The following is a 14111-nucleotide window of genomic DNA, read 5'->3' on the forward strand; positions in this document are numbered from 1 at the left end:
ATATACATATATATATATATTAGAAAGAGCATGCATGGGGAGTGGAGGGAGAAGGAGACAGAGGATCTCAAGCAGACTCCTACGGAGCATGGAACCCAATGCAGGGCTTCCAGCTCGATCCCACAACTCTGAGATCATGACCTGAGTTGAAATCAAGAGTCAGACACCCAACCAGCTGAGCCACCCAGGCGCTTCCTGAGTGCCCCAGCTTTGGATCGGCTCCTGCTCAGAATCCCAGGGCACTGTCAGTGACATACTCCATGGCATCTTCATCCACTGTGTGTTGGCATTTAAAGTGAGAGTGTGTATGTTGTGGGGAGGATATGAACATATGAATAGTCTTCCTGTGTACACTTAAGATCCTAGACCAGTACTTTCCAACTTGTGGTCTTGTGCCCTCCAGAGGTCTTAAAGATGTGATACTGGGTTTAATCCACTTAAGACAATCAGGGACATTGCTGGGGTTGTGGAAATGAGTGAGGCAGGTCCCTGTTGATGGGGATGCAGTCACATAGCCACAGAATTGCAATATGATATGCCAAGTGCTACAACAGAGACATACCCAGGGCGTCTCTGTGTGTAGGAGCGCATACTTCAGCACTTGCTCTACTCCAGAAAGTCTACCTCTAACCACAAATGCACACCCCACACAAGTCTTCATAGGTTAACGTAAATGCCAAATTTCCTTCCTGGTTATAGACTCAGTATGGTAGTTCCAGATGTTGCTTGCTGATGAGATCTGACTGGCACACTGTCTTTGGTTTTTATAAGTGAAGAATTTATAAGTTAATAAGGGTAGTTCGGCAGATGAAATCTTTCAAAACCTGGGAGTCCACTGGGGGGAAAGTGAACAAATGGCGTAAAACGAATCGGTCCTCCAGCAGGCGATGTCCTAGACTCACTTGTGTTCCATCTGTGTTTACTTACTGTGTCTTGCTTGTTTTAGGCTGATGTGTTCCTCTCCCCGCTCCACTCAAACATCAAATTAGTAACCTCCACAACTCAAGATGTGGCTACATTTGGATATAGCATCTTTAAAGAAGCAATTAAAACGAAGTCATTAAAAAAACAAAACAAAACAAAAAACGAGGTCATTAGAGTGGGCCCTAATCCAGTATGAATGTCATCTTTACAAGAAGGAAGTGGACACAGGTGTGTGTGAAGCAGGACAACCAGGTGAGGATACAGGGAGAAGGCAGCCATCTACAAGCCACGGGGAGAGGCCTCAGAGGAAACTAATCTTTCTGACACCTTGATTTCAGATTTCTTACCTCCAGAGTGAGAAAATAAATTTCTGTTGCTAAGATATCCAGTCTGTAGTATTTTGTTCTGAGAGCTCTAGTAAATGAATATGTTGATTGGTGTCTTCTCACATTGAAAGGTAGGTTCTTGGGTTTTGCCAATTGGGGAAGTTCACGTCTTGTCCCCAGTGCATCTGTTCAGTCTCCTCTCCCAATGCTCCCTGTCATGTCATATCGTCTAGCCTCTCAGTGTTCAGCTACAGCTGCCTTTTAAAATGTCAGCCCTTCAGCCTGAGTGGCTCAGCGGTTCAGTGCTGCTTCAGCCCAGGGCGTGATCCTGGAGACCCGGGATCGACTCCCACGTTGGGCTCCCTGCATGGAGCCTGCTTCTCACTCTGCCTGTGTCTCTGCCCCTCTCTCTCTCTCTCTCTCTCTCTCTCTCTCATGAATAAATAAAATCTTAAATAAATAAATAAGTCAGCCCTTGATGGGGGTTCTCTCTTCCTGGGTTGCTATTTCTTCTCCTGGCCAGACATCATTGAAAACCTTGCTCAGGGGGATCCCTGGGTGGCTCAGTGGTTTGGCACCTGCCTTTGGCCCAGGGTGAGATCCTGGGGTCCCGGGATCGAGTCCCGCATCAGGCTCCAGGCGTGGAGCCTGCTTCTCCTTCTGCCTGAGTCTCTCTCTCTCTCTCTCTGTGTGTCTATCATAAATAAATAAATAAATCTTTAAAAAAAAAAGAAAGAAAGAAAAAGAAAACCTTGCTCAAATGTATGCTTTGCCAGGGCGCCTGGGTGGCTCAGGGAGTTAAAGTGTCTGCCTTCGGCTCAGGTCATGATCCCGGGGTCCTGAGATTGAGCCTCCCATTGGGAATCTCTGCTCAACAGGAATTCTGCTTCTCCCCATCCCCCTCCTCTTGCTTGTGCGCGCGCTCTCTCTCTCTGAAATAAATAAAATCTTTTTTTAAAAATGTGTGCTTTGTGGGCCCTTTCAGAATTCCCAGGCTGAGTTAGAAGCACTGATCACGTAGTATTCTCATGAGATGTCCCTTCTTGGTAGATGACATGCTTCTGAATCGTAGGGCTTTGTCAGATCCTCTCTCCAGAGATAAACATGGTATATAGAAGTCTGCTCAGGCTGCCATAACAAAACAGGCAAGGTGGCTTCAACAACAGACATTTATTTTCTCACTGTTTTGGTGGTGGAAAGTCCCAGATTGAGCTCTAGCAGGGTCCGTTCCTGGCCAGTAGAGAGCTGCCTTCTCACTGAGTCCTCATGATCTTTCCTCTGTCGGTAGTGTTTGCTGAGGGAGAGAGAGCAAGAGAAAAGGGAAAGAGATGCCTTTCTTGTCTCTTCTGATAAGATACTCATCCCATTATATCAGGGCCCCACCCTTATGATCTCATCCAGCCTAATTTCTTATAAGGCACTATCTCTAAACACTGACTTTGAGGATTAGGGCTTCAACATAATGAATTTGGGGCTCAGGGCACAATTCAGTCTATAATATGTGGTCAATTGGGGCTTACATTGATTTTGGGGGAAAAAGGTTCAAAGTGGTGTTAGCAAACACTGGTTAGTCTCTGTCTAGACATTAGCTATAGACAATTCTATTTGAATAAAAAGTAGATACAGGATATTGAAAACCATGAGCACATATAGGATAAGGTAACCTGGGATTATATATATATATATATATATACACACACATAATTATATGTACAGAGTATTTGCACGGAGCTGTATTAGGCAAGAATACTATAATCACTGTAATTGGAATCTTTTCCAGAAGAACATGTTGTATCTCAGATATCCATAATAGCACCCAGTAAGCCACTCAATCTATGATTTAGCCTAATGATTTCCATAATTGTTTTGAGACTCTTTTTGCCAGCAAAACTCACATTGTCATAAACCACCAAATGCAAAATAAATATTTAATATTTACTGTTGAATAGACTTCATATAGAAAAAAACATCTCAGAGCATGTTATGAAGACAGAGACTAAAGGTGGAGAAGGTATTGGGTAAAATTCCCCATTATGGAGACTACTGAAATTGTGATTTAGCATTTCACTTTGAGTTTTCTTATAGTAGAAACCAAAAGTGTGAGAAAGGAGTAATGGAGAAACGAGCAGTTAAGAAGCTAAAATAATCTATGATACATAAAGCTATGTCCTGAGAAGTTAGGGAATCTGGGAATAGAGAGGTTTGTTTGTTTTTTAAATATTTTATTTATTTATTCACGAGAGAGACAGAGAGAGAGAGCCAGAGACACAAGCAGAGAGAGAAGCAGAGGGCTCCATGCAGGAAGCCCATTGTGGGACTTGATCCTGGGACTCTGGGATCACACCCTGAGCCAAAGGCAGACCTCAACCACTGAACCAGGCGTCCCTAGGATAGAGAATTAATCTGAGTTGCGATCTACACAGATTCTAGCTGGAGATAAAATCTTGACAGTGCTGTAGTTTGGTGATTATGATTTTCAGATGAAATGTACAATCTCATTGAAATATAGTGTAAAGTTTGAGGATGTTGGAGGTGATGGGCATATCACTTTCACAAAAGAAAACTGAAGAGGGCATTAGGGGTCAGTATGCTAGTTTTTATCTACAACTTTGATCATAACCCTCAAGTGGTACCAGATAGGTCTGTGAAGTGACAACTGACTAGACAAAATGAATAAGATCATTGTACATTATGAACCATGAACCCTGATACTGCACCCTAAAAACTATTTATAGAACAATATAGGTCTCTGGTAGGAAACCTCACATATTTTCCAGGCTCCAAGTGGATGGAAGCACTTTTGGAATGGTGGGCTACAGACCTCCAAAAATCAACTAACCTTATATTAAAAAAAAAAAAAAAAGACCAAAGTACATGAAACAAAAAGTGACAGAATTGAGGAGAGAAGCAGATGATTTAATGATAATAGCTGCAGACTTCAACATACCACTGTCAATAATGAACAGAAAACCTTGGTAGATGCCCAAGGAAACAGATGACTTAACACTCTAAGCCAGCTAGACCTACCTGGCATCTTTAGACTACTTCACCCAATGACAACAGAATGCACAGTCTTCTCAAGTGCACATGGAACATTATCCAGGATAGACCATATGTTAGGTCATAAAGCCTACAAAAGTTAAAACGATTGAAATCATACAGAGTATGTTCTCAAACCAGTGGAACAAGATGAGAGATCAATAAAGGGAGGAAATTTGGGGAATTTAAAAATATGAGATTTAAACAGCACACTCATAAATAATGAATAGTCAAAGAAACCCAGAGAAACTAGGAAATAGAAATGAAAGAAAATGAAGACAATATACCAGAACTTAAGGAAAGCAGCAAATGGCATGTGTAGAACAAAGTTTATATTAGAAAGATCTCAAATCAATGAACAAAATTTCTACTCCAAGAAACTTGAAAAAAAATGGTAGTAAATGAAATAGAGAAAAGAATATAATGAGAAAACCAAAAATCAATTTTTTTGAAAAGATAAAATTAACAAAAGTTTAGCTTCACAGACCAAGAAGAAAAGAGAACACTCAAACTGTTAAATCAGAAATGAAAGAAGAAACATCACAACAGACTTGAAACAATTTTAAAAAGGGCTCTAAGGAGTATTATGAATAACTATACACTAAGAAATTATATAACCTAGATCAAATGGACAAATATTTAGGTATATAAATGTTTATAATTGTTATATCTTGTTTTGAACCTTTTATTAATATATAATGTCCTTAAAATATATATAGGTAATGTCCTTCATTGTCTTTTGTATTCTTTTTTGATTTAAAATCTATTTTCTTTGATATTCGGAGAGCCACCGCTGTTTTCTTCTGGTTACTATTTGCATGGAATATCTTTTCCCACCCTCTCACTTTCAGTCTATTTGTGTGTTTGGATCTAAAGCATCTCTCGTGGACAGCATATAGTTGGATCACATACATTTTTACTCATTGTGCCAAACTTGGTCTTTTGATTGGAGTGTTTATTTCATTTACAGTTAAAGTAATTACTGATAAGAAGGACTCCGATCGTTTTCCTATTTGTTTTCTGTACATCTTATAGCTTTTTTATCGCTTGATTCCATCACTGCCTTCTTTTGTGTTTAGTTGATTTTTTGTAGTGAAATGTTTAAATTGATTTCTTGTTTCCTTTTGTGTGTATTCCAAGGCTATTTTCTTTGTGGTTACTATGGAGATTACACTTGACATCCTAAAGTTATAACACTCTAATTTGAATTTATACCAGCTTAACTTCAATCACATACAAAAGCTTTGCTTCTTTACGGCTCTGTCCTCACCCATTTTGGTTGTTGATGTCCGCCAAATTACATCTTTATGCATTATGTGCCCAAACATAAACTAATAATTCTTGTTAATGCATTCCTTTCTTAAGTTATGTAGAAAAGATTTAGAGTTATAAACCAAAGTTACAATAATATTAGCTTTTAGACTAATAATTCTTTAAATGTTATGTCTCTTAAATCACAAAGAAAACAAAAAATGCATTTACAAACCATTGCTATAATACTTAGCTTTTAAACAATTGCCCATGTATTTATCTTTATTGAGATATTTATTTCTCCATACAGCTTTGAGTTACTGTCTGGTGTCCTGTGATTCACCTCACAGGACTCTATTGAGCATTTCTTTCAGGACAGGTCTAGTGGTAATGAACTCCCTCAAATTTTATTTATCTGGGAATGTCTTAATTCCTCCCTCACTTTTGAAGGATATAGGATTCCTGGTTGACAGTTTTTTTTTCCTTTAGCATTTTGAATATATGGGGCCCCTGTCTTATGACCTCCAAAGTTTATGATAATAAATCTGCTGATAATCTTATTGAGAATCCCTTGTATATGATGATTTGCTTCTTTTGTTACTTGTAAGATTTACTCTTTATCTTTCAAAAGTTGAATTATATTGTGTTGGTGTGGGTGTCTTTGAATTCATCTTACTTGGACTTTACTGAGCTTCTTGAATGTTTATATTGATGTCTTTCATTAGGTTTAGGAAGTGTTCAGCCACTATTTTTGCAAATATGCTCTCTACCCCTTTCTTCTATTTTGAGACTCCCACAACACGTATGTTGACTCTTTGATGGTGTCCTACTGATCCATTATGTTCTGCTCATTTTTTTCAATCTTTTTTTCTTTCTGTTTCTGAGATTTGACCATTTCCACTGTCCTAGCTTCAAGTTCAGGAATGCTTTCTTCCGCTTGTTCAAGTCTGTCTTTGGATTGTTGTAGTGAATTTTTCATTTCATGGATTTTTAAAAAGATTTAAAGTAATCCCTCACCCAACATGGGGCTTGAACTTACAATCCCAAGATCAAGAGTTGCATGCTCCTCTGACTAAGCCAGCCAGATGCCCCACGAATTTTCTACTTCAATTTTCATACTTTTCAGTTCTAGATTTCTTTTTGGTTTCTTTCTAGGGTTACTGTTCCTTTTTTTCATATTTCCATTTCGTTCCTACATTATTTTCTTGAGTTTCTTCAAATCTTCCTTCAGTTCTTTGAGCATCTTAAAGACTATTGTTTTAAAGTCTTTGTCTAGTAGATCTACTATCAGGTCTTTTTCAGGACAGTTTCTGTTTTGTTTTTTCCCTTTCAATGGGTTCTACTTTCCTCTTCTTTGCATATCTTGTGGTTTTTGTTGCTGTCGAAAATTGGACATTTGGGACACCTGGGTGGCTCAGTGGTTGAGTGTCTGCCTTTGGCTCAGGTCATGATCCCAGGGTCCCAGGGTCGAGTCCCACATCGGGCTCTCTGCAGGGAGCCTACCTCTCCTTCTGCCTATGTCTCTGCCTCTCTCTGTGTGTCTCTCATGAATGAATAAATAAAATGTTAAAAAAGAAAGAAAGAAAACTGGACATTTGAATCCAATAATGTGGTAATGCTGGAAATCAGATTTTCCCTCTTTCCCAGGGTTTGGTGTTTTTTGTTATTTTGTTATTTTTATTTTTTTAAGATTTATTTATTTATTTATGAGAGAGAGAGAGAGAGAGAGGCAGGCAGAGACACAGGCAGAGGGATAAGCAGGCTCCATGCCAGGAGCCTGACGTGGGATTTGATTCCGGGGTCCAGGATTGTGCCCTGGGCCAAAGGCAGGCGCCAAACCGCTGAGCCACCCAGGGATCCCCTTGTTATTTTTTTAAATTGTAGGCTGTCTCTGTGCTGAAGATTATTAACGTGAGGTGTAAATTTAAGTTCTTCTCAGGTCTTTTTCAAACCTTTCCCTGGGCATGCATGGATCATTTTCTAATGTTTTCCTTATATGCAAGTGTTTTTGAATGTCCTAGTCTTTAATGTCTGGCTCTCAAATGGAGTAAAAAGAAGAAGGTGGGAGAGGAGTAAGTGGCACTGGCCCTTTAGATCCTCAGAAGTCCCTTCAACCTGAGGGAGATGGAGTTGCAACAGCAATGGCAGCCTACTTCTGCACCTCTGATTAGAAGCAGCAGTGACCAGAGCTCAGATTACCACCATTTGGATTTGGAAGACAGGGTCTTTTTTACTCTCCCTAGCTTTCATCAACTGTGTACAAGCTGCTGTAGGTACCAACTGTGTCAAGCCTCATTTATAAAATCTTTTTCTTTTTGTAATTCCAGCTTGATACATATTGTGTTTCATATGTTCATGAGTCTTTTTCTGCTCTCTGTGTTCTGATTCACAGTATATTATCTCTGTACCAGTAACTTAATTATAATAACTTCTTAGTAAGTCTTGATAACTAGCAAAGTAAGTCTCCTTATGTTATTCAAAGCATTCTTAGTTATACTTGGCCCTCTGCACTTATACTACATTTTGGAATCAGTGTAAAAGTTCTTCAAAAAGCCTTGCTGAGATTCTGTGTGAAATTGCATTTAATACTAACATTTAATATTAGTTTAAGGAGATTTCCCATCTCTAAAATATCAAGTTTTCTCATCCATTTGTTACTCAAAAAAATTTTATGATTTTACACATCTTTTGTTTGATTTGCCCCTAGATACCTGAAATACTTTGTAGCTATTGTAAAATGGTACCTCTTTAAAAATTAGCTTCCAACTATATGTTGTGGGCATATAGACAAATAATTAACTTTTGGATATTCATCTTGTATTCTTCAATTGTATCGAATTCTCTCCTACCAATGGCCTGTGCTTAATCCTCTTTGATTTTCTTTTTTTTTTAAATTTTTATTCATTTATGATAGTCACAGAGAGAGAGAGAGAGAGGCAGAGACATAGGCAGAGGGAGAAGCAGGCTCCATGTACCAGGAGCCCGACGTGGGATTCGATCCCGGGTCTCCAGGATTGCACCCTGGGCCAAAGGCAGGTGCTAAACCGCTGCGCCACCCAGGGATCCCAATCCTTTTTGATTTTCAATATTGGAGTCTTCTGCAGATAATGACTGTTTGGTTTTTTCATTTCCAATATACAGTGTGTGTGTGTGTGTGTGTGTGTGTGTGTGTGTGTGTCTGTGTCAGTGTCGGTGTTTTGTCTTTAACAGCATTGGTCAAGATAGGATAGAGTGTAATGGTGGAAAGGAAGTGTAAAAATATTATTACTCAGTTCTGAATTATAGTTTCTGAGTTCTTCTTTGACCTATGAATTATTTGGAGTTTATTTTTACAAAATAGTAACTGTATAGACTTTTTTGCTTATTTTTCATTACTGATTTCTATTTTTATGATAGTGAGTTCAGGAATTGGTCATTATTGGTTTTTTGTATTTATTAAATCTTGCATTATAGCTTAGTGTATGATCAATATTCATAAATGTTCAATCTGTCCTTGGAAAGATGGTGTATTCTCCAACTTTGTGAATTTGTCAATCTCTTCTTATAATTCTGTCAATTTTGGGTTTATATGTTTGAGATTATGTAGTTAGGTTAAAAAGAGGTTCAGAAATGTACCTTTGTGAGAAAAATGTTCCTTTTATTATAGCCTCTTATCTCTCTCTCTCTTTTTTTTTAAAAGACTTATTTATTCAGAGAGAGAGAGAGAGAGGCAGAGAGAGAAGCGGACTCCATGCAGGGAGCCCAACGTGGGACTCGATCCCTGGTCTACCAGGATCACTGCAGACGGCGCTAAACCGCTGCACCACCAGGGCTGCCCTAGCCTCTTATCTCTAATGATACTTTCTGCCTTTTAGTTTTTCCTGATACTAAAATAACTACACCAGCTTTCTTTTGGGTAATATTTGCCTAATAAACCGTTTTCCCTCCCTCTGGTCTCAATCTTTCAGGTGCTTCAGTTTGGGTGTGTTTCTCATAAATATCATTAAGGTACATTTTTCTTATTTCCACCTCATCTGTGATCTCTGCCTTCCAGTGGTAACTACTCTGTGTGCAGTTAAGGTAACTATGGATATGTATGTGTTCATTTGTGTGACCTACTTTGTACTTTGTACTTATTTTTTTTTTATTTATTTGATTTAAAAGCTCTTTTTAAAAAATATTTATTTGAGAGAGAGAGTGAGAGAGAGAACATGAGTGGTGTTGGGGAGGGACAGAAGCATAGGGAGAAGCAGACTCCCCACCAAGCAGAAAGCCTGATTCGAGGCTTGATCCTAGGACCCAAAGATCATGACTTGAGCCCAAGGAAGACGGTTAATTGACTGAATCACCCGGGAAACTCCCCCCCCCCCAAATTCTTATCTTTGGTTGGATTGATTGAGTTTTCATTATATCCCTTCCTCCACTTCCACCTTATCTTAAAGGTTTGAGGTTTTATTCTCCCTCCATATTTAACATTCATTTTGACTTATCTGAAATTAATTACTATCTCTCATTTAGTCTTGAATAATATCAAAACCTTAAAATGCTTTAATCCAAACATCCCTCCTATCTTTTTTTAAAAGATTTTATTTATTTATTTATTCATGAGAGGCACAGAGAGAGAAGCAGAGACATAGGCAGAGGGAGAAGCAGACTCCCTGCAGAGAGTGCAATGTGGGACTCCATTCCTGGACTCTGGGATCACGACCTGAGCCTAAGGCAGATGCTTCACCGACTGAGCCACCCAGGCGCCCTGTGCTATTGTTTTTAAATAGTCAGCTCTGATTTAGTTGCCACATAGTTACCAATTACTTTGTTCAACAGTTTTTCTTACATTTCTCTCTTCCAAATTTTTTTTTCTGAAATAAATCCTGTAGTATTTCTTTCAGTGAAAATCTTTATATAGTGGTATTCTTTTAGTCTCTTAAGGAAAAAAATAAACCCTCTTCTCTCCCTCATCATTGTACTGACATTTAGCTGGAAAGGGAATTCCAGATGGACCTTTATTATCTCTCAACAGAAAAATCCAATTATATCCCTTTATAGAGAGATTACGGTGTGCCACAGCCAGTTAGTTAGCGGAAGAACTGAGCTCAAGCCCATGCCCATGTAGAACTACAACTTAGCTCTTAGCCAAATCCTTTGTATTTGGATTCACCAAATAATACATAATTTGAATAATAACAAACTGTATCTATGTCATGATAACACATAGGCAACATTTAAAATAAAATATCCAATCCAGCTCAGTAAGTGTTTTTAGGAACTTCTCATATGCTAAGCAGTGTGGGGGCACCAAAGTATCGGTTCTTTGGTAGAGAGAAGTGCAGTCCCGTTAGAGAAGTAGGAAGTGTCCAGTAGCTTTTATTGCATTGTGCTTTAGCATCCTGGCCAGTGTTCTGGGCTTCCCGGTACTTGCAAGTAGAAAACACATAAGATCCTCTTTTTTTTCCCCGTTGGAAAGTATTATATTTAGTGAAGTGAAGATGTCAGTATTCATAATAGAGAAGAGGTTGCATAAGCCAAGACTGCCTTCATGTTGATAAAAAAAAAAAAAAGCCTTATTTCACTTGTAGTCATAAACACTACTCCAGTGAAAAAGGGACACTTTTCTCTCCTTTTTGCCTTCTTGGTTGCACAATCATCATCAGTTAAAATGAAGTAGCTCTTATATAGTCAAGGAGAAAAGAAAAAGAGAAATCCAACATACACAGCCTAGACAATTTCATCCAGCACCACTGGGCCGAGATTGGCCTCCCCCTTACACCTGCCACTACTCCAATTACCTTAGCCCCGATCCTGACCCCTGGCTTTGCTGGATTGAAGGTTCGCTTGACCATGGAGCTTGGTGAGAAGAGAACGTTGAATAGAAAGTTAAAAAGAGGCACCGGGCAGCCCCAGTGGTGCAGTGGTTTAGCGCTGCCTGCAGCCCAGGGCGTGATCCTGGAGTCCCGGGATCGAGTCCCGCGTTGGGCTCTCTGCATGGAGCCTGTTTCTCTCTCTGCCTGTGTCTCTGCCTCTCTCTCTCTGCATCTCTGTGAATAAATAAATAAAATCTCAAAAAAAAAAAAAAAAAAAAAAAAAGAGAGGCGCCTGGGTGGCTAGGTCAATGAAACCTCTTCCTTTGACTCAGGTCATGATCCCTGGAACTCAGCAGGAAGTCTGCTTCTCCCTCTCCTCTGCCTGCCACTATCCCTGCCTGTGCTCTCTCTCTTCTCTCTCTCTCTCATTCTCTCTGACAAAAAAAAAAAAAAAAAGAAAGAAAGAAAGAAAGAAAATTAAAAAGGTGGAGAGGACTGCCTCTCCCTTTTCATCATCATAGATGGGGTTGACTAACACTGTGGTGTGTCCTTGCTGGCTGATAGCCAATCTAAGGCCTCAGCTTTTCAAACAGCAGCAGCTCATCAAACTGGAATATGCCCCTATGGGTCTGCTTCCTGGTGCTTCTCTCTAATCATCTTATTCTGAAAGGGGTTCCTTTCTTCCTAGTGGGAAACAAAAAAAAGTCCTGCCTCTGGAATTAACATGGAGGAGGTCTTGCTTGTTCTAGAAGTTGACTACACTCGCCTCTCAAGCATGCTCTGGTTGGCCTGACTGGCACAGCACATGTGCTGGCCAGCCAAAGTGGAGCCGCGGAGGGCTGGTTGGGTGTTCTGGAGAACTCGGGCTAGCAGATCAGCAGAGAGAAGATGCAGCTCATCTTGCTTGAACTTTGCTTCCACCTCTCCAGCAGCTTCCCGATATTGCTCAGTGGTGACTTTGTAGGATTCTGAGTTGCTCTCCTTTGCTTCAGCCAACAGCTCTTTGCAGAACAAGTCCTGCATTTCTCTTCCATTTGCTTCTCCAGGTGCTTGGCCTTGGCCTTCGCCAGGTGCTTGGCCTCTTCACTTGATACCCTCTCCCGAGGAATAGCCCTGCTTAATTGCTCAGTGGCAAAAGCCCTCCCTGCACTCAGCCCTTCACCTCACTTTAGTTGTTTCAAGATTTCAGGCTCTTTCTTGGCTTCCTCCAATGCCAGCTCCCTCAGCTATTCTTCTTGAAGATTCTTCATCAGAAACAGTCATCATAAGCTGCAGGGTACTGCTAAGACTTCGAACCAGATGGGGGGGTTTCCCTCATACAATTGATCACATGTTCCAAAACTCAGATGCCCCTGCACCATGGTGGTGTTCTTATTCTTACCCGCTTCAAAGGTGACCTGGTGGGTGCTTGCGGTCCTGCCCGTGGCTCCTGCTTCTGCCCCTGCAGAGACCATGAGCACTTCAGGCACCTTGTGCACACACACGCCTGGAAATGCCTGGATGCTTCCCTTACACAGCAGGAGCAAGGCCATGACTCCTCAAAAGGCTCTCTTTGGGTCATCAATGTCCTTTTATAATGATAGCCCTCTGTAGTGCATATGCAGACTGGGTGGGGAACACCCAGAAAGTAAGCCTGAGACAACGATGTGCACACAGCTTCATAGTTTATTTTGAAAGCGAGTGATTCCAGAGAGTGCAGAAGAGGAGAGCTGATGCAAGTGTGCATGCTCAAGTTGATCACTGGGTCTCTGTATTATTCAGGGTTCTCCAGAGAAGCAAACAGAATGAAGAGATTTATTTTAAATAATTGGCTTATGTCATTATGGAAGTCCCAAAATCTGCAATGTGGGCTGGCAGGCTCGAGACCCTGGAGAGCCCATGGTAGAGATGAAGTCCAAAGGCAGTCTGTTGGAGAATTCCTTCTTGCTCCAGAAGGCCAGTCTTTGTTCTGTTTGGAACTTCAACTGATTGGATGAGGTCTACCCACATTATGGATGGCACCTTCATAAAATTCACTGTTTTAATGTAAATCTCATCCAAGACACTGTCCATCATAGGCTCGATCCCCTGGTGCCTACTAGAAGTGTGTAGAGTGTGCCTCAGACAGTACAACTCTGGACAGAGGGAGCATTTGTTTGCTGGTGCTCCCCATCCTATGGCCAAGACTTGTCCTGTGGGATGTTAACTTACATCTCTTGGTTGTGGATGCGTGAATACTGGACAGGTTCTCACACGTGTCCCACAGCGCGGTGTCAGGGCAAGCCTGGAGCAGAAGGCCAGAGATACCTGGGGCAGCAGCTCAGCCGGGAGCATCCGGCTGCACCTGTAGGGATGGGTCCGCCACAGCTGTGGCTGGAGTAAAAGGTGGGACGAGAGGATAGGAGGCAGGGTGTAAGAGACGCCTAATTCCTGCTAAGTCCCTCACTCCCTGAACGCCCTACTTCTCCACTTTCTGCAAGAGGGTCTTAGACTTACCGTTTTACCCACACATTGAAGAAAGCATTTACCTTCCCATCACCCTCTGGGAGTCCTTACTGTCTTCTCTATGTCCTAATGACCCTCCTCTGTCCATTGCTGTCACTGTGTCCTATAATCCTTAGGACCACACCGTCCTGCAATCCCCAGCTGCCACGAGGCCTTTGAGGGCAAGGACCTGCCCCTGGGCTCCATTTTCCCATGTCCTTGGTTCTTATTAATTGCCTAATAAGTGTGGTTGGAGCAGATGGAACAGGTTTTTCCTTCTGATTCTACTAATATTCTCTCACTGCCGGGGCGTTCTCACAGGGCATTT

General features: G+C 40.9%; 1 pseudogene; it reads right to left on the minus strand.

Moving 5' to 3' along the window:
- Positions 1 to 12076: 12076 nt before the first annotated feature.
- LOC140642187 (MICOS complex subunit MIC19 pseudogene) lies at positions 12077 to 12852 on the minus strand (annotated as a pseudogene).
- Positions 12853 to 14111: the final 1259 nt, after the last annotated feature.

Source organism: Canis lupus, chromosome 11, assembly GCF_048164855.1.
Source record: "Canis lupus baileyi chromosome 11, mCanLup2.hap1, whole genome shotgun sequence".
NCBI classification, from domain to species: Eukaryota; Metazoa; Chordata; class Mammalia; order Carnivora; family Canidae; genus Canis; species Canis lupus.